We start from the raw sequence: 12,495 nt of genomic DNA on the forward strand, positions 1-12,495 counted from the left end.
CTTCACCTTTAGTCACTAAGCACAAACCACATAAAAGCCCGTTTGCTGAAATAAAGTCCCTTTATTTTTTACACATTAATTCAGCCGAAAATCGGGCCCGTGAGAGGGGGGGGGGGATTTTTTTTTTATCACTCGAGGCAGCGTGCCAACGATCATACAATCAAACGACGGCTCACATTAGGCAGCTGGATGGGTCTCTCCGTTGCAACGAATCTACCTAGATTCGTTGCTATGGGTCTGTTTTTTTTTTTTAAAAAACCTTTCTTAAAGGGAAAGAGGCTGTTTGGGAGCATGCTAACGGCTGCCCATTGGCTGCTTGACGGCCAGGGGCAGGACGAGCTTGGCAATAGCGCTTCCTTTCTAGCGATTTCTGCCGAGACCGGAAGCCTGTGGGAAACGCTAAAAAACGCAACTGATTCCACTACAAAGGCAGGTATGCATAACGACGAATTCCACTATTTTAAATGGCGATTTTTCATTCCGCAAACAATTTGCAACAAAGATCCCCGTGCGAAAAGGCCCTTTGAATTGATGCCCTGTCAATTCAGGGAAGACTGCTTTGCTACAGCGTTGGAGGCACAAGGTATCAAATTAATTTGCAAAAAGTAGAGATCTACACATTTACTGATGCTGATTTTTGAAATATTGAGGGTTATATCCACTTCTCGATATCGTGGGGGGAAGGTAGGGTCACTCTGGATCAATCATGCATGTTGCAGAGGGAAAATTTAAAGCACCCAAGATCAAAGTGGAAATCGAATTCCATGTAGACGGCAGGGATTCATTCGAGTTGACAGTGGGTAAAAAGCCCCGTGAAGACTACACCCTAGAGAAAGGTAAGGAATAAATTGAGTAGATACATAAAACAGAGAAAAGTCATCCCTGTCTATACACAATCCCTTTCCTCAAGGCTGTTTTTTTGCCATGCTAGAGGAGTAATTTTCAAACTGCATTCTTGGAAGCCCTGAGCCTCCCCACGGATTCCTCAACGAGAAGATCGATAGTAACAGGCAACTTTCCCCAAAAAGATAGTACGCCCAGCAGTACTTTCCTTTGCAAGGATGTTTGGTGCAAGGGTGTTCAGTGCGCTCTCAAGTTGTATAGGGAGGGCGAGGCCCAGCAGCCAATGCCTTGCATACATTGAATGTGCCCTGCTATCCTCTGCGATCTGTAGAGACACCAAGAGGGTTGTCAGCACGTTGAAAACTTCTGTGCTGGAGTGAGGTTAAATGCTATGAGATGCTGAGTTCAAGAACATAAAAGAGGCCTAGTGGTCAGAGGGTCCTCGGATTTAACATCCTGCTTCTAAAAATGGCCAGCCAAATGGGCACCCATGAGCAGGACACGATGGGCTTTTGAGTAATGAGGGATGTTGTGATGCTAACGTGAGCCATCCAAAGCAAAGGTACATGAGCAAGGTGGAGGAGGACATGTGCGGGAAGTTTACGAAGTGGCTGTTTGTCCTGTACACAAAACAGGGGCTAGGTACCCAGCTTGACAGGCTCCTCGGTTTCACAAGCTGTGAGCTCACCTGAGAAGAAGTCTGACAACTGGGAGTTTGCCCAGGCTTGTCGGGCTGCAGGCAAATGCAGCTGTGGGGCTTGTAAACCAGAAAAAGGGTGGAGACTCCCCACATAGCTTTGCCTTAACTGCACAGTCTTCTCAGCAATTAGGAATACATCCTAGCCACAAGTGCTGGGAACTTTCCGTGGCAAAAATAGAAGAGGAGAACTGCTTTATACATCTATGACAGCTAAATCCAGCTGAGAGAACCAAGCCCCCCCCCCCGTCTACCCCCTCCCATTTCCTTTACTGTCAGAATCCAGCCCTGTGTTTCTTTTTTGGTAGAATACAGAACAATGTTCAGGGGTGGACAGTTGATTGATAAAGTCGATTCAGCATTATTAGGTGATGAGGAATTTTATTTGAGCAGACCAGAGTCCCTTAATTTCAACCTGCTGAGTAACGTTCATTAGTTGTGTTTATATTCTGCCAAAGATTTGGACAGGCAAAGTACAATTCATAACCAGTGAAACAAAGCAATATATCTCTCAACTGTAATGGCCACAAAATAAGCCGAGCCATCATAAAACACAGGTAAATTGATTGCCCCATGCATCTGTATACAATTCATGTGGTTTGGAACAGTTCTTATAATACTTCGAGAACAGCAAAACTATGGGTATGTCTGTGATTCACTCTACAATATTTATTTTATTTATTTTTAAATTTGTATAACGCCGCTCCCCGACAGGTCTTGTGGCTGTTCACATGATAAAACATTAGAAATACAATAAAATCTCGTAATTTCCCCAATTAACAATAAAACAATAGGCGGTAGTGGCCGTATCCTTTATATGAAATTCTAACCTGCCTTGTTCAGCCAGAGGCCATACCGTCGATTCCATTGAGAGTGGGAGCTGGTTTGATGGACCTTGGGGATCCAAGGTTGAAATCCCGGGGTTCTGCCCTGGCCTCAACCATATACCTGGCGGAAGAGCTCTGTCTTGCAGGCCCTGCGGAAAGCTGGTAATTCCAGCAGGGCCCTCAGCTCTTCCGGGAGCTCATTCCACCAGGTTGGGGCCAGGACCGAAAAGCAGAAGTTTTATGAAGCAGAAGATCCAGGGACAACTGGCACTGGTTTACACCCGGATTGATTTGGGACCCTGTCATTTCCTGACTGCGTTGACCTGGGGCTGGCCTCAGCTCACTGGATCTTGGCAGCTAAGTAGGGTTGGGCCTCCTCAATGTTTGGAGGCGAGATCTCCAGAGTATTCCAAAGTTGTGATACAAAAGTAGGCAATGGGAAACCACCTCTGAACTTTCCGTGCCTTGAAAACCCCACAGGGTAGCCCTAAGTCAGCTGTGCCTTTACAGCATTTTCCACCACATCACATCCTAGACTGTGGCAGAACTGGCAGAAGCAGTTAGATGTTCATCTTGCCATTCCCACACAGAGCTCAGGGGATTATAAACGGTTCACCTCTCCCTCATGTTTCATTGTGAGGTAAGTAAACCACAAGGAATGTGTAACTGGCCCAGGGTTCCCTGGTGAGTTTCCTGATTTGAACCCAGGGTACCTGAATCTCCGGTATCCTAACCACTGTACTACACTGTTCCTTTGGAAGCCGTCTCTCTGCTAAATCACACCTGGTTGAAAACTCCTCCACAGCTTCAATTAGGGAGCTATTAAAATGTGGTAAGATACAATCTCTCTTTCTTGACCTAGTGGCATGGTTTCCACTTCTGTGGTCTTGTCCCACAGTACGTCACTACAATGGACACAAAGAGACCACATGGGGGGATTAGACCATATGGTCCCTTGCCCATAACACTCACATGTGACTTTGTAAGAATTTCATTATTATATTTCATATTTCAAGGATAAACACATCTGTTGTACTATCCTAGAACAGGAGATTTCATCATGTCTCACCTGTAGAATATGTGCCCAGAGTACTTCAAGGTTCTGGTTAAGTTGTTTTGGGCAGCTACTTTTGTTGACTCTGCAGACCACCAGCTACAGATGAAAGTATGAGTGTGACATGTACAAATCCATCATTCGGTTACTGTAACCATCATGGGTGATGCCTGAGGTTGCCAATCTTCCAGGTGGGACTCAGCATCATCCTGGAATTACAATTGGTCTTCAGAAGACAGAATTCAGCTCTCCTGGAGACAATGGCTACTCTGGAGGGTGACCTCTATGGCATGATAAAGGTAAAGGTAAAGGTATCCCCTGTGCAAGCACCGGGTCATGTCTGACCCTTGGGGTGACACCCTCTAGCATTTTCATGGCAGACTCAATACAGGGTGGTTTGCCAGTGCCTTCCCCAGTCATTACTGTTTATGCCCCAGCAAGCTGGGTACTAATTTTACTGACCTCAGAAGGATGGAAGGCTGAGTCAACCTTGAACCGGCTGCTGGGATTGAACTCCCAGCCTCATGGGCAGAGCTTTCAGACAGCATGTCTGTGCCACAAGGGGCTCTTCTATGGCATGATACCTGCTCCCAAAATCTCCGGGAATATCCCAGCCTGGAGCTGGCAACCCTAGGCCAGATTATATACCCAGAACTCTGTTTACTTAATATACTTGTGACTAGAACCCTATTTCTTAATCCAGTTACAATCTCTCTAAACTCCATTGTTCTCTATCCATTTCAAATCTCTCTAATCTGCATGGCAGTATCTGAATTTTGCAACCTTTGGTGTGTGTGTGGGGGAGGGGGGATTTATAGGCATGAATCATAGGGAGTTGCAGCCCAGAACTAAATTCCAAAATAGTTTTCTATTGCAAGTGGTACTGTAAATGGAAGGAAGGGTTGCGGAAAGACAATAATGTAGAATTCATTATATGGCTGCCATCCTCCAGGTGGGGCCTGGAGTCCATTCCCCTCCCCCCTGAATTATAGGAGATCTAAATTACAGAGATCCTTTTCCTAGGAAGAAATGGCAGATTTGGCAGGCAGACTTAATGGCATTACAGCCCCACTGAGCTTCCTCCCTTTTCCAAGCAATACCCCAAATCTTCTGGAATTTTGCAGTCTACATCTGGCAATCCTGGCTCATTGCTAGCTGGGGAATACGGACTCTGCTTGGGTGCAGAGTAGATTTTTGACCCGTTCAATGACTGTTTCTGTGTTTCCTTTTGTGTTCCCAAAACAGGTTTACAGAACGCTTCAGACAACATGAGAACACACATGCAGCTGCCTTGTACTGAGTCAGATCCTTGGCCTATCAAAGTCAGTATTGCCTACTCAAACTGGCAGCAGCTCTCCAGGATCTCAGGTAGAGATCTTTCCCATCATCATACAGAACCACTCTGCCTCTGATACAACCTTCCCTATCCTTCATATACTGCTTATACACAAGGGAAGTCATATCTCAGGGATTTACCCAATGACACCAGCAGGTTTCTGAAATACCCAGGATGTCTGTGTTATCATTTAACACCAGCTCCCCATCTCAGCTGGGGGCCCTCTGTCATTTGCATGGGAATAACAACACTTCACTTCCTTCTGTAAGTGCTCTTAGCATACACATTTACCCTGCAGTCCTTTATCCTTCTGAGACAGGTGTCATTTCCTGGAAGCCTTTAACTGTTCAAATCTAACCCATCTCCCTCTCCTTGCCCTGACCAATTAATCCATCATCACTCACCTCCGAGCTATCCTGAACCTGCTCTTCTCCTGCCCCTATCAACTTCCCCTGGGGACGTCTTATACTTTTACACATGCTGAACAATTCTCTTTCAATGCTCTTTGCATCTGGAGTCTACTGTGCAAAAGGGGGGGGGACCCTTGTATCCAATTGCTAAAGTGCACAGGAAGAGGAATTAAAGATTGTGTGAAAGAGTAAAAGCTGTTCTGCAGCTCTTTTGATATGAAGTGCTGGCAGAGAGGTCAGTGAGATCAGATGTAGAAAGATGGTGTCCATTAATGTTAGCGGTAGAATTAACACAAGCCAACTGAACCAGTTCCCTATTTCATACAGGCCGCCTAGCTGTACATCAAATACTTCATCGGTTCTCCCTATTAAAATTCCAAACTTGTATTTTGTACACCATTGATACATTGCTATGCTTCTCAATTGGCCTTGACATGTAGAATGAACCTAGGGCTTATCACCACACTCTTCAACCTCACTCATGTGTGATGATGTAGCACAGAATATGTCATACTGGAAGCCTGATAAGCCTGATGCTACTATCTGTTATTCTGAACTGTGTGCCTGACCCAAAGGTCCAGCAAGAAATACAGACATCTTAACTTCTTTGCCACTGCAAAAAGCAGACAATAACAATTGATGGTGAAGAAATCAAATGTGTTCAAGAATTCGCTTTTCTCGTATCACAAATAGATAGGAGTGGCGATTGAAGTATGGAAATAAAACGTCAAATTGCTCTGGGTCACTCAGCAATTACGAGCTTGAACCAAACATGGAAAAACAAGGGCAAAGGCCTGATTACCAAACGAAGATTTGTTAGACCTATTGTATTTCCAATAGTCACTTATAGCTGTGAAAGATGGCAAGAATCGAACAAAAGGAGAATCGATTTGTGGTGTTGGAGAAGGCTTCTGTGGGTTCCATGGACAGCAAAAGTCACAAAGAAATACTACAGCACATAAAGCCTGATCTATCTCTGGTAGGCAAAATCATGAAACTCTCGCTCACTTACTTTGGCCATAACATGCGATCCAACTCAATGGAGAAAGCAATTATGCTTGGATTGGTCAGTGGGAAAAGGAAACCAGGCTGACAAAGAATGTGCTGGTTAGACATGATCAAAATGGACACTGGCCAGAACATTACAAAACAAAAAGAAGCAGTGCAGGATCAGAAATCATGGCAACATTTGAGCCATAGGATCTCTATTTTTCATAGGACATAGGACACCAAAGATTTTTCAGTTATGTGAGGAGCAAACGTAAAGTCAAGGAGGCAATAGGCCCACTGTTGGGTGCAGATGGACAAACTCTAACGAAAGATGCAGAGAAAGCAGAAAGGCTTAGTGCCTATTTTACATCAGTTTTTTCCCACAGGTCAAAGTGTTTAGGCACATCTAGAGATGGCTGTATCCAAAGGATAGTGTCTGGGTGGCAGGTTAACATGGATAGAGAGGTTGTCGAGAGGCATTTAGCTGCACTGGATGAGTTCAAATCCCCTGGTCCAGATGAAATGCACCCGAGAGTACTCAAAGAACTTTCCAGAGAACTTGCACAGCCCTTGTCCATCATCTTTGGAACTTCTTTAAGGACTGGAGATGTCCTGGAGGACTGGAAAAGAGCAAACGTTATTCCGATCTACAAAAAAGGGAGGAAGGATGACCCAGGAAACTACAGACCAGTGAGTCTGACCTCTGTTGTGGGGAAGATAATGGAGCAGATATTAAAGGGAGCGATCTGCAAACATCTGGAGGACAATTTGGTGATCCAAGGAAGTCAGCATGGATTTGTCTCCAACAGGTCCTGCCAGACCAACCTAGTTTCCTTTTTTGACCAAGTAACAGGTTTGCTGGATCGGGGAAATTCGGTTGATGTCATTCACTTGGATTTTAGTAAAGCTTTTGACAAGGTTCCCCATGATGTTCTGATGGATAGGTTGAAGGACTGCAATCTGGATTTTCAGATAGTTAGGTGGATAGGGAATTGGTTAGAGAACCGCACTCAAAGAGTTGTTGTCAATGGTGTTTCATCAGACTGGAGAGAGGTGAGTAGCGGGGTACCTCAGGGCTCGGTGCTCGGCCCGGTACTTTTTAACATATTTATTAATGATCTAGATGAGGGGGTGGAGGGACTACTCATCAAGTTTGCAGATGACACCAAATTGGGAGGACTGACAAATACTCCGGAAGATAGAGACAGAGTTCAACGAGATCTGAACACAATGGAAAAATGGGCAAATGAGAACAAGATGCAATTCAATAAAGATAAGTGTAAAGTTCTGCATCTGGGTCAGAAAAATGAAAAGCATGCCTACTGGATGGGGGATACGCTTCTAGGTAGCACTGTGTGTGAACGAGACCTTGGGGTACTTGTGGATTGTAAACTAAACATGAGCAGGCAGTGTGATGCAGCGGTAAAAAAGGCAAATGCCATTTTGGGCTGTATCAACAGAGGCATCACATCAAAATCACAAGATGTCATAGTCCCATTGTATACGGCACTGGTCAGACCACACCTGGAGTACTGTGTGCAGTTCTGGAGGCCTCACTTCAAGAAGGACGTCGATAAAATTGAAAGGGTACAGAGGAGAGCGACGAAGATGATCTGGGGCCAAGGGACCAAGCCCTATGAAGATAGGTTGAGGGACTTGGGAATGTTCAGCCTGGAGAAAAGGAGGTTGAGAGGGGACATGATAGCCCTCTTTAAGTATTTGAAAGGTTGTCACTTGGAGGAGGGCAGGATGCTGTTTCTGCTGGCTGCAGAGGAGAGGACATGCAGTAATGGGTTTAAACTTCAAGTACAACGATATAGGCTAGATATCAGGAAAAAGTTTTTCACAGTCAGAGTAGTTCAGCAGTGGAATAGGCTGCCTAAGGAGGTGGTGAGCTCCCCCTCACTGGAAGTCTTCAAGCAAAGGTTGGATACACACTTTTCTTGGATGCTTTAGGATGCTTAGGGCTGATCCTGCGTTGAGCAGGGGGTTGGACTAGATGGCCTGTATGGCCCCTTCCAACTCTATGATTCTATGATTCTATGATTCTATGAGTCAGACTCGACTGAATGGCTAACATCATCACCTAATGGTCTTACATGCCACCCCCTCTTGGTGAAAGATCCAGAGACTAACTGATGAGTAAGTTTGCAATCCTATACACATGTACTTGGGAGTAAGTCCAACAGATCTGGATGGCTGAAGCAAGCCAGATCTCATCAGATCTCAGAAGCTAAACAAGATTGGCCCCAGTTGGTACTTGAAAATCCAGGGTTGCTATATAAAGGCAGGCAATGGCAAACCATCTCTGAACATCTCACCTTCAAAACACCTGAAGGGGGTGACTTCACAGCACTTTCTACCAGGAAGCCTTGTTGAATGTATAGGAACTTATTTAAGAGTGAATATGCACAGGGCCAGCAGTGACTGAGGGTGGAGACTGAATGCTAGAAGATTCTAGGGGAACATCTGAACACCCAATAAGAAATATAGTTATCTGTGGTTTGTTCAAATACAGGTGCTCTTGAAATAGTGAATAAATAACATATTTAAGCCAGAATTTAATTCCCTTACCGCTAAGTGATCCCATCTGGGATTAGAGGGTTAGGCCCCAAAACATAAGGGTGTGACCTCAATGCAAAGTCTTCACACAACATATAATTATAGAATTTGCCATCTTAAGATGGTGTGATAACCACTAGGGTGGATAGCTTTAGGTTTAGACAAATCCATTTAGGACGCATTTTATCAGTGGGAATAAAGAAAACAAAAAAAAACCCCTACATTTTCTGTCAGTTATTTTCTGACAAGACATTATCTCTTTTTTTGAGAAAGTGACTACCTTGCTAGATCAGGGGAATGCTGTGAACATAGTTTACCTTGATTTCAGTAAGACTTTTGGTACGGTTCCACATGATATTCTTATTGACAAGTTGGTAAAACGTAGTATGGATCCTATTACTGTTAGGTGGATTGAGAACTGGTTGACAGACCACACCCAAAGGATGCTTATAAATGGTTCATCACCTTCTTGCAGAGGAATGATAAGTAGAGTGCTTCAGAGGTCTGTCCTAGGCCCTGTGTTGTTCAACAAATTTATATATGATTTGGATGAAGGAACAGAGGTGGACCTTATTAAATTTGCAGATGTCACTAAACTGGGAGGGGGAGTAAACACACTAGAAGACAGAATAAGAATACAAGATGATCTTGACAGTCTAGAAAACTGGGCTAAAGTGAATTTCAATAATGATAAATCTGCATTTAGGTAAGAGAAATCACATACATCACTATAGGATGGGCAAGACTTGTCTTAGCAATAGTTTTGGTCACCACAACTGAAGAAAGATGTAGACAAACTTCTGATCTACTAAGACCCCCAGATGCTTTTCACACATACTACTGATAAGACAAGTCTTGCCCATCCTATAGTGATGCATATGATTTCTCTTACCAGAAGAGCATGTCCAGAGGAGGGCTACGAAGATGGTGAGGGGTTTCGAGACCAAGATGTATGAGTCCACCCTATCCATACAGGGGAGTCCACCCTCCAAAGCAGCCATTTTCTCCAGGGGAACTGATCTCTTTCGTCTGAAGATTAACTATAGTTCCAGGGGATCCCCAGATCCTGCCTGGGGACAGTCTATTGCCCCACAGAAACAGTGGTCTCAATAGAGCTCTGAAGTCCAAGGGCTGAGAGGAATGCCTCGTTTAATGCTTTTTCCATTCAGGCCCATCCACCAACACCCTTCAAATTCTTCCTTTTTTTTGTACAATGTTATAAAGGAATGAAGCTCAAGAATTTCTGCTGGAGGGCTGATGTGATATGAATGTGGTTTCTTTAAACACAAAGAAGTTCCAAGACAGAGGGGATTGAGAGGCCTGAGAGAGAGAGAGAGAGAGAGAGAGAGAGAGAGAGAGAGAGAGAGAGAGAGATTTGTTCTGCAACTGTTGGGGAAAGTCAGCCTGTCTTGTGATGAAGAAACATTAAAAAAGCAGAGCCACAAACCACAAAAGCAGATGGTTGGCCCATGGCCTGGATTTTGTCAGTTGTACAGATTTAATTATAGATAGGCTGTTTCCAGTGAAACAACCCCCCCCCTCCCCCAAACTCCTCTTTTTTGTGTGGATGGATTTCAAACTTTCAAAAGATGCTGAACCTCTTGGATCACAGGGTTTGAATTTGCTAAACCGTTTGGCTGTTGCATTTGTGACAAACCTTACTGCCGCTCCTAAGTACAGCCGTGTGTAACGGTTAATATCTTCGACTAGGACCTAGTTTACCCAGGCTGAAATCCCTACGGTTGTGAAACTTGATGAGTAAGGTTGCCATCTTCCAGGTGGAGTCTGGATATCTCATGGAATTACAAGCGATCCCTAGGCGGCAGAGATCCTGGAGAAAATGGCTGCTTTGTTGGGTGGACTGTATACCATCATGCTCCACTGAAGTTCCTCCCCTCTCCAGATTCCACTCCCAAATCTCCAGGGATTTCTGAGCTTAGAGTTAGCCAGTCTTTTGCTGGGTGACTTTGATCCAGACCTGCTTCACGTAAGGGGCAGGGGAGAATGATGCACACAGGGGCAGTCTAATTCTGAGGCCCAAGGCCAATGTCCAGGGTGGGGCTCCAGGATCACTGCTGCCCCCGCCCCTCCCCAGTCACCTTATACTGTGGCCAAGCTAGAGGTTGCCCATACCTTATGAGGGGTGGGCAGAAGCCACTGCTGCCACTGAAACCCTATTGTCTGAGCCAGAAACAGGACAGGTGCAAATAGTGGCGGAGACAGTGGTGTACAAAGGAGGAGTGTGTGTGTGGGGGGGGTCTGGCCCAGTTGCAGATTAAGCAAAGCTTTTGAAGGGTGCTCTCAAAAACTGCATCGTCCTGCTACCTCCAGCCAAACATCTTCCCTTTCATTGTTAAACGCAGCTTCTGCTCCAGCCACTAGGGGCGCAGGGAAGTCTGAGCATAGCAAAAATCTCCAGGGGCTTTTCGCACGCCTTCAAAATCGCACAATGGTTGCCAATTGAAAACGCTACTGATTTGCCATTATGCACAACGTCGTTGACAATCTGCCACACACCTGAAACCGATCTGCAAAAAGCGCTTCCTTGTAGCGCTTTCAGGGAAATCCCCAAAAGTGGATTCACCCTCCGGAAAGCGATACACTCCTGCAACCAATCTGCAACACTAGCAAAAAAGACCTGTGCGTTAACATTGTTGCGGTTTCTACAAAGTCCCTCCCCCTGGTTCTCTCCTCTGATCTTCCGGCGAAGCGATCGCCATTTTTTTTTCTCCGAGCGAGCGGGGATAAACGCACCAGCGAGCCTCTTTCTGTTTAGAGGCTTCCCCGGCTTCAGTCCCTCCCCTTCAGTCACTAAGCACAAACAAGAGAAGCCCGTTTGCTGATGTATTTTCCCTTTATTTTTTACACATTCATTCAGCCGAAAATCGGGCCCGTGAGAGGGGGGGGATTTTTTTTTTCACTCGGAGGGAGCGTGGCAACGATGAAATGACAGCTCAAACACACTAGTCAGCTGATGGGTCTCTCCGTTGCAACGAATCAACACAGATTCGTTGCAATGGGTCTGTTTTTTTTGTTTTTTTTACTTTCTTAAAGGGAAAGGGGCTGTTTGGGAGCATGCTAATGGCTGCCCATTGGCTGCTTGACGGCCAGGGGCGGGACGAGCTTGGCAAGAGCGCTTCCTTTCTAGCGATTTTTGCCGAGACCGGAAGCCTGTGGGAAACGCTACAAAACGCAACTGGATTCCACTACAAAGGCAGGTATGCATAACAACGAATTCCACTATTTTAAATGGCGATTTTTCATTCAGCAACCAATTTGCTACAAAGATCCCGGTGCAGAAAGCCCCCTAGGATTGGCTAGCTTCCTTTTTTCTCCAAGATTGAAGTAGACTTCCATAACAGATCATGCTGATAGCTGCTACTGTAATCGCCAGTCTGCAGGTCATTTCGCCAGTAGCCCAGCCTTTCTCCTTTTCCTAGCACCCAGCTCAGCCAGATCTTGCCAAGCAGTAGTTTACCCAGGCTGCAGCAAGATAAAACAACCTTTCCCGCTCTTAATTTCTCTTCCTCTTTTCCACACATTTCTCATTCATCTCTCTTGCTTCATTTAATTTTCCTGTGTCCCTCCCCCCCTTACTGTCACTTCTTGGTCTCAAGACCTTCTCATCGCTATCCTACTTGGTGACAATGTATTTAAGAGTTGTAGAGTAACAAACCTTTGTTAATGCTATGCTGGGTACTCTACACTTTGCACTGGTTCTGCTGGGGTGCAAAGCTGCCCCCGATGTCAAGCGCACAGGAAACTCACAACAAAAC

The sequence above is a fragment of the Paroedura picta genome, chromosome 5 (assembly GCF_049243985.1).
Source record: "Paroedura picta isolate Pp20150507F chromosome 5, Ppicta_v3.0, whole genome shotgun sequence".
In the NCBI taxonomy this organism is placed as follows: Eukaryota; Metazoa; Chordata; class Lepidosauria; order Squamata; family Gekkonidae; genus Paroedura; species Paroedura picta.